At 39.8% G+C, this 15,544-nt stretch overlaps 1 long non-coding RNA gene across 2 annotated transcripts; it reads left to right on the forward strand.

Annotated features, from left to right (window-relative positions):
* The first annotated feature begins 5,805 nt into the window (after positions 1-5,805).
* LOC308191959 lies at positions 5,806-8,038 on the forward strand. Of its 2 annotated transcripts, XR_013948422.1 has the most exons (3): positions 5,806-6,048; positions 7,078-7,190; positions 7,420-8,038. It is a non-coding gene; the product is annotated as an uncharacterized lncRNA (long non-coding RNA). The 2 variants fall into 2 exon arrangements; XR_013948421.1 differs by having other exon boundaries at positions 7,078-8,038.
* The last annotated feature ends 7,506 nt before the right edge of the window (positions 8,039-15,544 follow it).

Below are 15,544 nucleotides of genomic sequence, written 5' to 3' on the forward strand. Positions count from 1 at the left end.
CCACAACTAATAATGGGAGTTTGTGTTTTAAGTGCTCAGCGCAGCTCCGTTTAGTCTCTCTGGCAATTACATGTGGGTTTCCCTCTCAATAGGAAGAGGGCATCTTCTGTCCTGTCAGACCTGGTTTTGCTCTCTACCTGACTGCAACTTTTGCAGTACACAAAACAAAAGATGCTGTAAGTCCAGCATTTGTGCCCCTTCAGAAACTCCTTGAAAGTCTCTCACAACAGGCATGGAGATAGGTGGTTAGTGAGTGAGGGGAATAAAAGATTTTGTTTTTCTTTTCTTGTTTCCAGTGTTGTGGTTTAACCCCAGCAGGCAGAGATCAGCACTGCACAGCCACTTGGCTCTCCACACAGTGGGATGGGGGAGAGAACCGTAAAGATAAAAGTGAGAAAAACTTGTGGGCTGAAACACAGTTCACTAGGTAAAGCAAAAGCTGCACACAAGTGCAGCAGAACAAAGAATCCATTCGCTGCTTCCCATCGGCAGGCAGGGGTTCAGCCACCTCCAGGAGAGCAGGGCTCACCCCGCGGCACGGCTCCGTGGGAAGACAAACGCCATCACCCCAACATCCCCCCTGCCTCCTCCTTTCCCCCAGCTGCTATCGCTGAGCACAGTGCCACACAGTGTGGGACATCCCTTTGGGCAGCCTGGGCCAGCTGTCCTGGCCGTGTCCCCTCCCAGCTCCTGGGGCACCCCCAGCCTCCTCGCTGGCCGGGCAGCACCAGGAGCAGGAGAGGCCTCGGCTCTGTGCGAGCACTGCTCTGCAGCGACTGGAACAGTCCTCTGGTATCACCCCTATTTTCATCACAAATCCAAAACACAGCACTGTGTGAGCCTATGTGAAGAAAAGTAACTTTGTCCCAGCAAAAGCCAGGATATCTGGGATGTAATTTTTTCCTTGCCCGCCTTCTGGAGGAATGGAATAAAATAAACAATTCAGTAAAATCTGAGGGTTACATAGTAAATCTGAATACTTTTAACAGCACGAGGGAATAGAAATATTTCAGCTCCTGGCAAGCACACACTCTATAAAGAAAAATTACTTTGCAGCTGCTATTACCCTTCAGAGGTATCTGTACTTCTCCCAGGTTGTCACCAGATTCTGCTTTCCTTTTGCTTGCTTCAAGGACAAGGCCAGACCCGGCCTCCCTAATTCTGGGGGAGGAGGACGGGGCCTTTTCACCTCTTAAGATCATAGAATGGTGCAGGTTGGAAGGGACCTTAAAGATCATCTAGTGCCAACCCCCCTGCCACAGGCAGGGATGCCACTCGCTAAATAGGTTGGCCAAGGCCCCATCCAGCCTGGCCTTGAACACCTCCAGGGATGGGGCACCCACAGCTTCTCTGGGCAGCCTGTGCCAGGGCCTCACCACCCTCTGAGTGAAGAATTTCCTCCTAAAGTCTCCTTACATCTTGAATTTGGTAACAGAAGTGAGGTACAGCTGTAATGCTTCCCATTAAAACTATTTGATGATCTTTGATGCTGTTCAGCCTGGAAGCCACGGTTCCCCTGGTGGCATTACTTCATGCAGTAGGAGAGATGTTGTTACTACGTACCTTACAGCTTTGATTATGACTTCAGTATTCTGGAAGGGGCAGCTCCCTGCTTGTCTTGATACAGTTTTGCAGTCTTGGAACATTTTCTTAATTTTCTAGCGAAGTATTTTCTATTAATTCTAGCAAGAAAACGTGAATTTTTGCTTGCCTTCCAGTCCCATCCAAAATCTTGTTGCTCTCATTGTGTGAATGACAGCTCTAATCTTTGATGCCATAAAATTGCATTCTGGTCTGTTAAAATTCTTAGTATTCTTATGGTGTTTCAGAAGTTCAAGATGCAGTTTAACCAATTTTAACTGCCAACAAGATTCTCAGCATTTCTGCATATTTTTTTTTTAAGTATCTCATACTGGGCACTGAAAATAAAGACTTTTCTAGTTAACAAACAGCTGTGGCAATGTTGGCTCAAGGATTTGGTCCAGCATTACTTAGGGACACTGTGCCCAGGACAGAAACACGTTCTCCTTTAGAACAGAATCTATTTTAGCTTTCTTAGCTCCTTACTTTCTGTCCTTGCACTCGAGCACTCTGACTTATTCCCTGCACACCTTTCATCAACTACAATGAGCAGTCAGAGAATCTGCAGACCTAGCCCTGATTATTCCCTTCTTTATGATGTACCCTGCACCCTGCAGGAGGCAGTGGTCTCGTGGGGGAAATGGCGAGCAGTTGTGCTGTCAGGCTGCCTGCACAAAGGGCTGAATAACTTTAAAACCAGTCTTTCATGACTTACAAAGGTTTGATGCTTTTAATGTTACTTACCTTTTAATGTACATTTCAGATAACCCCACTGCACATTCTGTCATGAGAAAACACACTATTGTGAATTGCACTGTGGATTATTAATGTCTCATTAATTAATAATTACATAATTATTAATTTAAATTTTAAGGCCAAACAACACACCTCTAATGTTTGTGAACGGTATAACTGAGAAGCATCCCTATTATTATCTCTTCAGCTAAAAAAGGATGTGTACTTGAGTACATTTCACCTTGTGTACTTGCAGAACTGTGGCCGTCTGCCTGCTGGGCTCCATATCTTGCCTTGGATGTAGAAAATAGCAAAATAACGGTGCCTCCATGCCACCACCCCTCCTACCCAATCTCTCTGCAGTGGGTGATGGAGGTTCTACAGGGTGCAGTGCTCTGATCTCTTCTGCTCAGCATCATAGAAAATGAATTAACTGCAGCAGGGCCAGATGGGACCAAGCGTTTGATTGGGGGGAGAGGGACTTGTAATAAATTAGGAGCAGAATTTCGATGTAGTTAAATGTAAAGGGCTGTAGGACACTAAAGACACCCCAAATTGTAGGTAGAGATAACTGTGTGCCTGTCAGTGTGGGTGAGGTTGCTCAAAACCACTTGGATGCTAACTGCACCTTAGAGTTACACTTGCTGGTAGTTTGCATGGCCTAGGTTTTACACACATGCAGAAGAAAGTGGCAGCTAGGGGCTGTTTCTGCAAAGATGGTTGACCTTTGAGGAAGCTGTAAAGTGAGGGCCAAATATGTGGTGAGTCTGACATTAGGTCCTCAAGGTCCTAATTAGTCCTCATTAGGTCCTTTCAAGCCACACTGGCATGGTGCTGCTGACCCCAGGTCTCATCCATGCCTCTGCTTTCAGGTTGGGGAAAGGAATCCCATCCCCAAATAGATATCAGTGCTCAGGTGATGACAACTCATGTGTTGAATTTGGCTGGCTGCTGATGCCTCATCTCAAAGCATTCCCAAATGGGCTCTGACTTTCTGTTCCAAAAAGCTCTGTGGTCACCATTTCTCAGCAAGAACCAGGGCATGTGAGTTACAGTTACAGTGTCTCTGGGCACCGGGGCTGTGCCTTGTGCATACCCAGGGCACTTAAGTCATTAATTTCCCGCATGGTCTGCCAACTGACGTGAGATAAAGGACTGCGTTGAAGTAATGGACCACCTTCAGAAAAGGTGCTAGCTGAACCCCCAGGCACCTGCACAGCAAAGCCTGCACACTAACCAGTGCAGGAGTTCTCCAGGTGGGAAACCTGCACTGTCCTGAAGCTTCCCCCAGGCAGTTCTTGCTGCCAACTATTCACCAGCTATACCAAGATAAGGTGCTTTTGAAACTGTTTCTGCAAATGCAGAAATGATTGCTTAGGACAACCTTTTGTATGGAGTTCAGACAGAACATGTCTGTCCTTTGTTTAAGGTGATTAATGTTGACGGATCATACATGTGCAGGACCATGGGGGACTGTAAGTGAACAGAAGAATGGGACTCTCACCTGATCCAGATGAAGATGTCTGTGCAAGGGCTCCTGCAATGACAATTCCTGACACCACCTGGACAGCAACCAATGCTGTGAGATATTTGATTCCCTGTGTCAGCATGACCTTATGCCAAGCTCCCAACAAATTTGATTGAGTTTGTTTTGTTTTAGCAAGCACTCTGTGAGTGTCAGAGCAACACAAGCCTAATTACAGAGTTCCTAGGGTCAATCTACTCGTGTCTCATTGTTTCAGTCTGACTCTAGGAACGACGTTTTCAGTGAATTGCAGCTGGGGCAGCGTAATGGGTAACTTTCAAACATTATCTGAGAACCACTGAGAAGAAGACAGCGGGGTAAAAAAAAAACAACACAGAAAACAACCGTAATAAGACCCTAGATGGATAGCCTGATTTGCTACTCAAGGGTTGCCCTGAGAGACAGAATGAGTATGTTTAGTCACAATCCTGACTGAAATAACTGTTTAAGGGATGTTACTTCTTATCATCAGACTCCACTGGCTTCACAGAAACACAACTTTTTATCTCCTTTGCAAATAGTTGCGTCAAAGAAACAATTGGATCTTATTTGGATCAATTCACAAGATCATGAATGTTTGATTAACCACTTGGGTGAAGAAACTTACAGTATGTTCCCAAAATTCCATGAATTACTTTCATCCAGTGTTTTCTTTGTAGACAGTGGGGCAATAGAAGGAGTAGTACAGTTTTATAACCAGAAGTAAATCACAGACACTTGTCCTCTCTGGTTGTCCTGCTCACTCTATTCAGCCACAAAGTGTATTTGCTGAAGAAAGCATTGAAGGAATGTCAGTGAACCTACACAAGACAGCAAAACATGATTACCGAAATGCCTCCTAAGTCTGCCATACACTGACTGCTGAAGCAGTTGATTCTTTATGTGCCATTAATTAACTCAAAAAACCTTCAGGTGATTATCAGGAAAACTACCACTCAGGTTCATCAGGAACAACAACTGTTTTACTAAAATTTTTAAAATGTGTTCATTTCTCCTTGGAAACAATGTTAAAACTTTGTGAGTTCAAATAATAATAATAACAATAATTATATATATATAGTTACCCAAAAGAATCATTTTTACTTGTTTATATTAAATTAATCTCATATATAATTTGTTTAAATATTTGTATATACTGTAATATTAAGCACTTATAGGGACTGAACATTATTTGAAATAAAAAATCAGCTCATTTAATTCTAGTATGCTAGTAATATTACAGTAATTCTGGTAATTTAGGGACATTCTATTAATTCTATTGTTTAATTCTAATTCATAGTGCTTTATAGTTAGGCATTTTCAGATAAACTTTCCTATCTGAAGGCTCCAGTGAAAAATGTGGATTTAGGTGAGCTCTATGTTTTTCCTCACAAAAACAATTCTAACAGAGCCTAATTATTTTTCAGTGAATTTTGTTGCACTCTCCAGCCTTGAAAGTGATGATTTCCTACATGCAAACAACAGTTCACCTGTACAGGGTCGTTTCTAGCATATTTTTTCAGTGCTGGTACTCTCCTTTCTAGAGGTGGCATGAGGGACAGACATCCCAGGGTGTCCTGCAGGAGATAGCCGTAGACCAAAGTGAAATGGTAAGTTTTAATTCCATCTCCTGGTTATTTCAGAATAGTTTTCTTGTACAGAGAACTTTCAGACACTTAGCAGATTACGCTGAATTTTCAGTGCAAACATAGCAAATAGAGATTTTTTATTTTATTTTTAAATGGTGATCCTATTCTAGACACTGAATTGTTTAGAGAAAGGTGTTGCTCTGACAAACCACTGCTGTCTAGAAAACAGGATTCTTCATACCACATGTATTGCCAAGTAGCAGCAAACGCTGAGAGGTTTACTTTCCAGCTGGGAAGCATTTATTTCCTAAAAGCTGCCAGGTGTCATACATCAGCGTTTCATTATATTCTAGCATCAGCACAAAGTCATTATTCATCTCTGCCTGTTCTAGCATCTTAGGTGATAAATTCATGCTTACGGATGTGTCCATTCCCAAATCACAGCTAATTAATGTTTGGTGGTAATATATCTTCCATGAGTTAAAAAAAAAAAAATAAAAAATGCTTTTTTGCTGACTGACTGTGTGTATAAAAATTTAAGGATCGTCTCCTTTTTCATTTCTTCAAAAATATAACCAATTTAGAGAAATCAAACTTGGAGAATTTTCTGAAGACAGAAAACATAAAGTTTTATCTACTGTAAGTAAGACAAATAAGTTATTACTCTGAAAAATAGTAGGTTTCTCCTAAACAAATATGAGAGGAGATATAAAGCTTTTGCTTGAAGTAGGAACAGAACATTGATGTATAACTACTCTCTTACCAAGCTTCCTGCTTTTCATGCAGTGCAGCCATTACTATCAATGAATGCTGGTGATGCGGCATTTTTATTATTAGTATATATATCTAAAGATGAATAAATAACCTCTTTACATACCTCAGTAAAGAACCCAAAAGTAAAAATAAATAAATAATTTAAAACTTCCTTCTTTGTAAACTATTTCTCAGTTCCTTCTCTCTAATCTTTATCTCCAGAACACTCTTCATTTTCCTGGACTTTTTCTTTCCCTCTCCCCATCATGTTCAAACAAAATCAATGTTGTACAGGAGAAGTCTATGCTTCTTTAAAAGCTGAAAGTCCCTTTAGGCATCACTTCACTGCTGATATCCTTCCTGGCTGGTGAAACTCACATCCTATTAGTTCACATTAGTTAGTGCAGTAAAATATTGTTTCCGTTTCTTTTATTCCCCTCTACTCATTATTCGCAAACTCATAGTTAGATGAAGGTAAAGGTTAGTATACGTACAGGAATGACTCTTTTTCTTTCTTAGGAAGAAATTAAGGAGCCTATTGCTACTTTTACAACCAGACATGCCAAAAAGCACGTCAGCAACTGAGATGCACTTACAAAGTGGTACAAGGACAATTGTTGCCTCAGAGCAAATGAGGCTCCTTTAAATGATGAATGGAAATTATTCAGGTGTGCACAAACCTTCAGAGCAGAAGTTGTAACTTTCATGTGAAACCTTTGTAAGACTGAGCCTACTTGTCCTGACTTTGGTCCCTTTTTTTCTTTATGCACCTTTCAGATATTGCCTGGAAACTCCAAGCAAAATTCTAAATAAAGGCCAGCTACATGCTATTGGTTTTATGGAAAAACTACACAAATATCTATGCACGAGCTTGTGTTCATTTTATTTCTTTACATGTTTTTATTCTGATCATAGGAGCACAGTGAGTGACACCATGGCAGTGACTGATACCAAATCTTCTGTCTTCATCTGAATGTTGTCTCTCTTGAGTCTGCTGCAGCACTTAAAATGCTTAAAAAAAGTCACAGGTAAATGACAAGTGCATCTGCTTTACTCAGCTGTTGAAGAGAAGTATATGATTTGTTGTTAGAAGATGTATGGCTTTGAAGTTATACATCAAGAAACAAGCTTTACCTGCATGTAATATTTATTAGAAGAGCCAAAAGTGTCCTTCAGCAGATTTCCACGAGCTCATGTTGAATAATATGATTCTGCTGAAGTTGTTATTAAGAGTATACACTTTTTAATATTTTGTAGAAATGCTGAGGATGTGGGAGAGGAAATAAAGTAAAACCTAAAACATGGAGAAAATAAGAGGAGGGTGCTGGAATTAGAGGGTGCTAAACTGAAAACGTTATGCAAAGTGACAGTGTCAAAAATAGATCCAGCTTGCCCAAAGATGGTTTTAAGAAGAGCACCTGCAATGTACCCATTATTAGAGACTGAAGACCACTCTGATTTAGACACTGTTATTATAATGCAATGTCTCCTCTGTGATTTGGTACATAGACAGAAGTCTTAGCCTTTCCACTGGCTGTGTGAATCACAGTGAGTCTGAGATGGACTGCCCACTGGCTGCCATCAGCCATGTACAACCTCTTGTAGCCCAGTGAGAATGTGGGAAATAATTGTACAAGGTGGCAGGATGGCTTATTAGTGTATTTTGCCACCTCAGTTTGCTAGCAGTAGTGGGAAGCTTGTGGTTTGACCATTTTAAGGGCAGGTACTCATACAAAGTTGAATTTGTCGTGCTCTTCATTTCTCAGAGCAAGAACAAGGTAAGAATGGTCAAAATGCTTATATCAAAGGTGAACAGCCAAAAACACAAAGAGCAATGACTGTTTTTTGAAAAAGAAAAAAAAAAAAAAAAAGAAAAGATATTTAGTATTCTTTCTGGTAAAGCAAAACACTAAGCATAAAGGAACCTGCTTCCTTATACTGAAGGATCCCATGACTGAAATGTAGACATTTGTAGCAGAAATATGAAAGTCTATGTGCATGAAGAACGATTGGCAATGAAGTGTGCCTATCAGTTTACCCGTGACTCTAGAATCCTAAAATCCATCAACCAGGCACCTAAAGGTGCTCGGCCTGTGCCTCCAACCCATGAGCGCCTAGGAGATGCATTTCCCCAAGCCATTCCTGCAGGAGCACAACCCCTTGACAGGTACACCGAATCCCTCTGGACCCCCTGAGGCACCAGAAAGACATTACGAGCCCCAGCCATGTTAACATCACAGCTAAAAGCAGAAACGGCCACAACACTGCCACAGCCCTTCCTATCAGCTCACTCTGACCAGCACAATCCTACACATTAGCGTAACTGGATGCACAGAATGCTTCATTGTATACCTGTGTTCAGATTGCACTTTAAAACTTTTATTTTACTGGTAATTCCAGCTGAGGGGAATATTTTGCTGATACATAGGACCTCTAAGTATATTACTAGCTTGTTGAAATGAGATTGCTGCTGATAGGAGCACTTTGATATGATATTGGGACAAAGTGACCTGACACCAGGATGATTTCTTTGTCTTGCCAAATATACCTGTTCTGATAAGCCCTACTACGTGTTTGTAGACAGTAAAAGGAGTTACCATGTAGGCAGAATGGCATGCTGCAGCCCATGCACATGGAAGGGCTGCTCATCCAGACCTCGTCTCTCCCACCAGAGAGCAGCACCACTGAATATGTTTTGCTCTACTTGCAAGCACTGTGCCTCGCGAGCAAAGGCTCCTACTGCCCATGCATCTGCCCTCCACGGCCAGCTTGGTGCTAGAAAACAAATCCTATTGCAGCACCCGAAGAACTAGCTTATTTTTTAATCTTCTACCAGGGCTCAATCTTTGGGACGGCACAGGGAGGAGCATAAAGTAATAGCAGTATCCTCTAGAAGCTCTCCTTCCTCTGCTTTGGCTGCCTCAAGGGCTGCGCTGAGCTCTGACCATCTAATCACACCAGCTGGTCCATGGCAGTCCACAACACTTTTCAGGCTCCTCTAAATCCAATAGTATTTTCAAATGTCTTGAAAGAGAAAATATCATATGTGTCAGTGATCCCTTCCATAAACTCTACCTACTGAGATAAGTTTGCATGCAGAAAAACTGGGGAGAAAACTCGCTGCTTTGTACCTGCTGCCCCGTCAGGGAGGTTGGCCATATAATGCTTGTCGAGCAATAGCTGAGGCCATGGCTGACCTGTAGTCCTATCATAGTTACCAAAGCATAATACTTTCTAGATGTATACCAGGAATTTATCACTTTTTTACCTTTAAACATGCACTTTGACTTAGATAACCTGAAACCAAAGGTAGCTGTTAAAACATGTTTATGACATGCTATTACCCCTGAACAAACATGGTCATAAGATAGTCTTCCCTTCCCTTCACCCTCTACTGCATGCCTAAAGACAAAAAATAGGCAAAACAAATTGGACAAAAAAATTTTAGGTCAAGGAACTATTTTCTTGGATGTGGTCTGATAAAGAAATGATTTTTGCTAGAAGGTTTACTTGTGTGTCTGTACGCTATAGATCACAGTATGTTCACCTTTGCAGCTCATGTAAGTGTACAATATTGTACCCTCCACATTGGGTACAACATGCTTACAGTCTTGCACCAACAGGAAAGGTGGATTGTGGGGTGGCAGACACAGTGAGAAACAATCCTCCTCCATCTTTTGGAGTGTTTGACCTTCATGGTAGCATTGGTTTCTTTAATACAGAAGGAAAGGTTTCTGTATGGAAGGTGCATGGTGCAGGGGAAATACTGTGTCACTGACTCAGTGAGATATACTAAACAAAACCCAGATTTCTTTTCAGCTTGGGAACTTTCACTAATGTATTTATTATAATTAATTTATTATATATATATATAAAATATATATTTTTATAATTAATATTATAATTAATTTATTAATGTATTTATTATAAATGTATTATATATACATAATAATGTATTTATTTATAAATAAATATTTATAAAAATAAGAAAAGTAACATCTAAATGACAAGTTCTGCACATACTATTTAGAAAATCATTTATAGCTTATAAGGACTACCTGAATCTTTTGTTATAACTGTCTTGTGAGGAGGAGTCCCTGTTTAAAGCCCATAGTTTATTATTATTGTTTCTTTTTTTTCTGGCAAATTCCTTATTCTCACTTTAGTTATTTATATTTGTTTTGTGTGTGTGTGTGTGTTTATATGTTTCTTTTTGTTTTCATAAAAAAAAAAAATCAACCACAAACTTTAAATAAAACCAGACTTTATGCAAAACAGATCACTAGCTCTTACTCAAGACTTTCATGTATTTCAGTTTCTTGTACTCTGGGTCTGGTGCTAAGTTGGCTGAACAAATTTGGGATATGAGATGTTAAACACAGTGATATTAATTGTCTTTTCCTTCTTAGTCTCCTTGTGTGTAAGGAAGAGTATATATGAACTCATATCTATGGCTGTATCGGCTTTTAATATCATGAACATGGCAGTATTGGAGAGGTAAAATATACATTAAAAGATGTGAACTGTTTGTAACAGAAGAATAATTGAATGAGCTATGATACATAAGGATAATTGCATGAGAGTTATGCGTAGTAATTGCACAATAAACAGACAAGGAAGGATTTTGTTACCCTTCTGGTCTCTTCTGATCTCCCATGCTGCCCTCAGAAGCAGGATGATGGGGTGAATTCTCTCTGTAGTTTGCAGTTTTCTTTTGTGTGCACTTTTCAGGCAATAATTTTATTCACAGGAATATAATTGCAGACCATGTTTTTACTACAGCTTTTTTCTCCTTCACATTTTGCCTCCAGTTTACAGTGCAATATAGGCAATGGGCTGCTTCTTTAACTTGCAGGTAACTTGCTAACGTAGGACAAATCATACTCTAAGTTGGACCACAGTGTCCAACACTTGTCAGTCAAAAACGTGCAGAGTCTTGTCCTTATTTTCAGATGTTCAGCAATTTAGAATAGAATGGAATGAAATGGAACAGAACAGAACAGGACAGAACAGAAAGTAGAGTAGAGTGGAGTGGAGTGAAGTGGAGTGGAGTGGAGTAGAATAGTTCAGTTAGAAGGGACCTACAAAGATCATGCAATACAACAGCCTGACCACTTCAGGGCTAACCAAAAGTTACAGCACGTTATTGAGGGCATTGTCCAAACCCCTCTTGAACACTGACAGGCACGGAGCATCAACCACCTCCCTAGGAAGTGCCTGTTGCAGTGTTTGACCACCCTCGTAGTACAGAAATTTCCCCTAACACCCAGTCTGACCCTCCCCTGGTGCAGCTTTGTGCTGTTCCCTCATGTCCTGCCATCGGTGACCAGGGAGCAGAGGCCTGCACCCCCCTCCCCGCTCCCCCTGCTCTGGGAGTTGCAGAGAGCAACGAGGTCGCCTCTCGGCCTCCTCTTCTCCAGAGCAGACAACCCAAGTGCCCTCAGCCTCTCCTCACAGGACTTGCCTTCACACCCTGTTACCCTCCTCTGGATGCTTTCAAGGACCACAACACCCTTTTTATACTGTGGAGCCCAGAACTGCACACAATGTGCAAGGTGAGGCCGCACCAACACTACGTATAGCAGGAGCATCACCTCTTTTGACCAGCTGGCTGTGCTGTGCTTAATGCTCCCCTCAGTGCCATTTGCCCTTTGGCTGCCAGAGCACACTTCTGGCTCACTCTGAGCCCGTTGTCACCAGCACCCCCAGTCCCTTTCTGCTGAGCTGCTCCCCAGGCACTCCTCTCCCAGCCCGTGCCTGTGTCTGGTGGCTCACTTTGAGAAGAGTTGTATCAAAGCAGACAGACTAAGCATATTTTTTCCATTTTTTTTTTCTCTCATTAATTGATTCTAATCCAGAGACACTGAGAGTTGCTCTTTTCAAAACATAGATTTTGGCACCTAACCTTGTTCAAAGTGGTACTGAGAATTAAAATGTACTGCCTTGACAAACCCAGTCTTGAATGGGGCATGATGGGGTACTTAATGGAATCCTGCTCCAAACCCCTGCTACTCTGTCCTTTGTAGGATCTCAGAGACACTGTGTTGAAAATCTACAGATCTAAAGGAAAAAAAAAATTAACGATGAACCAGAGGCAGTGGTGTGAACAGGTTATGTTTGAAGATAAGAAAAATGATCCCAAGGCAAACTATGAGGCCTTGCCAAAGAGGCTGAAAAAGAAAGTTTCTTATTCAAAAGGCATACCAAGAGTGACAAGCTGTTATATCAGAAGCTGAATCAGGATAAAGGGAGAAAAGCAGAGCAATAAAAGGCAAGTGCTTGTAATACCATGAATATGAGAAGGTGTAACAGGGTTAGGCAACCAATATTACAACAGCATAAGTCAGCAACACTTTAAATAGTTCTTAAGAAAATGTAGGCTTTGGAAATTTTAGAGGGGAAAAGACAAGACAAAAGTAATAAGATATCTAGCTGATAATTTTTGCTGTATGTACAGAAAAAAAACCCTATAGATGGTGTAATGCTTTTCAGCTTCTGGGCATGCAAAACAGTTGAAAGGATTTGGGATCTTTATTACAGCTGAGAGAAAAGAAAATCATGTTCTCCATTCCTGACCTTTTCAAGGGTTCTTTTCTTCTGCTGAAACATGCACATGTGCACACACACACACACTATGTGAATTAAATACATGGATAACTGTCACCACAGGTACGTTTTATTGTAAGGCAGGAAATGCAAGGAGGTAATCCCACAGTATTTTATGAAAAGGAGACTTCTATGCATAGTTCTAGTCAAAGTAAGTGGTTAGATTTTGTTCAAAAAGAGGGTTTTAGGCATCAGTCAAAAATTATCTTTTTGTCATATCATTGGCTTTGTCGCATAATAGGTTTTGTCATATTTCTTAGGCCAGACATATTTAAGAACATGTAATGCTTATAGTTTTTAACATTCTTCTCAGTTTCCTCTTACCCTAGTGGACTTCAGTATTTTAAATTACTGGAAAAGTCATTAAATTTTTTTAAAAAGACATTTTCCAGTTGATGGTTGCTTTCATGGACATGATGTTCTCAGATTCGGTGTTCAAATTTTGACAACTCCTTGTTGTGGCCTTCTCTTTCACAGAAAATATGAGAAAAAAAAAAAAAGAGGACGTACACACTGGTGACAAAACAAAGCAAATGAATGCCAAATTTATATACTCATAATTTTGGGAGTTGATCATTTAACAAAGTTAATTAAAGACTGAAAAACCACATAGACTTTGTTCCACAGAGAACAGTACAGATCTATTCTGCCTACTGTTTACTCTCGTTCTGCTTACTCAGTCCAGATTTTATGGGAAGATTGAATAAAAGATAAATCTTACTTTTTAGACATTTAATTCATGAATAAACAGAAAATAAATGAGCAAAGAATAAATTATTTTTGTGTGGTCTTTCTATACTTTTTCTGCTCTTCTCGCATACCTTGGAGAACTACTATCAACTTGTAATCTTTAGTTGATATTTAATCCTTAGAGAAAGGGTAGAAGAATACTGGAGGTAAATAGCCATAAAAACTTGCAGTTACAAATTCTTTGACATCATCAGAAAGCACTGTGAGTACTTTTTGGGCCAGTTACAAGGACCTGGTTATGCAATGGAATACGTAATATGCATACGTACAGCTTGTGTAAAGCATAAGTAGAGCAAAATACATCATATTGGCAGTAATTTTGACAATGCATTTGTAAATTAAATCCGTTTTTGACAGATAACAAGACACATGCCTTCAATGAGAATGGTAAGGTTGGCTGTGGAGCATATTGATATAATTAATATAAGATTGCAATATATATTATATATGTTGCTATATATAGAAGTATATATATCATATTATATATATATTTGATACATATAATAATATGTTATAATATAATATTATTAGGGTATTCCAAATATTAAATGAGATAAAATACTTTGATTTGGTTTTGCTCCTAATTCCAGTTAGTCAAATTATCCTTTACAATACACTTCATAACGTTAAGCATGGAAACTGCACTTTTATATGTATTTACCTGAAGCAAATTTTGTATGTTTTCTTGAAGAATGAGCAGCCAGTGTGGTTATCTAGTGGTAATGATATTCATGCAATACAAAATAAGAACTTTGTAAAATAGAGCTATTATATATTACATATATATAGTATATAAGGAGAGAGCTATTATTATATATAGCTCTCTCTCTATATATATACATATATATATATAATATATATATATAAAAAATATATATATATATAAGAATATATATATAAGAAAATCCAATCTGTACGCAACCTAAAATCCTCCTTCTCTTTGCTGAGCATAGGAACTTGGATACAAGAGACACAGGTAAGACACATTCAGTTGTGTATTACAGGAGTGAAAGAAAGAGGGAGACAGAGCATGCCAGTGACAGAAGTCCCGTAGGAGTGAGCACGCACCATACTCGTGAGAAATGGTTACATTTAGCCTGCCACCCTGCCTGTTGCCCTTAGGTAATACTAATGTTTGAGAAACTTCTCTAGTAACTCAGGTATAATGCATCTTTGGCATGGATTTTGTGCAGTAAAAGGCAATGCTAGAATGTTGATGGGGTATCATATTACCTTAAGAATGTCTAAAACAAAACAATATAGTACAAACATTTGTTTTTCATTTTTTCTCAGTTGGTGGGGTGATAATCTGTTCCCATGCAGATACCTAAAATGAGGGTTGAAGCTGCCTAATTTGCCCTTTTTGCTATGATGTGTTGAATGTATTTTGCACTAGCATATGAAAGTTTTTTGGGGTGATTTTATGTGCCTAACTTAAGCATTCACTTTACTCAGTAATTTTACAGGCAGGAGATGATTCTTTATGTACTGTGTGTCTAGGGAACTTGGGTGCTTATTTTAGGTCTACCAGTTTATTAGTGCTGTAGAGCCTTGTGAAAGGAAAGCTAGTATTAGAATGAACAGAAATGTATTGTGTGAAAGCACCAGAGGAAGCAACCAGAGAAGGACATAGGAGGCCGATGTTAATGGCACTGAAAATGTGGTTTTGTTTAAACCATACAATAAACCATAAATTTACCTTCCTATACAATCTCAAACTGGACTTTGTGCAACTGTACCTATAAGGTAAGTGTATGTCAGGTATCTGGATCCCAAAGTTGATCATTAATATTGTAATGGGCTATTTGTCCCGAAAGAGATAATGCATGTGGAGATTATGTTCAATGACGTGCAGATAGACTGTGATTCAGAGCTACTGACAAGGGACAAGTCCTAACTTCAGGATGCTGACACTTTAAAATATCTTAGGGATTTGTATGATTTCCCCTCTCGCCATCTGTCCAAAGGCCAAGTAGCTTTGCAGGCTATTTGTTTTCACTGGAGAATACTGCTTCTTGCCCTACCT

The sequence above is a fragment of the Anser brachyrhynchus genome (genome assembly GCF_964034855.1).
Source record: "Anser brachyrhynchus genome assembly, chromosome: 3".
Lineage (NCBI taxonomy): Eukaryota > Metazoa > Chordata > Aves > Anseriformes > Anatidae > Anser > Anser brachyrhynchus.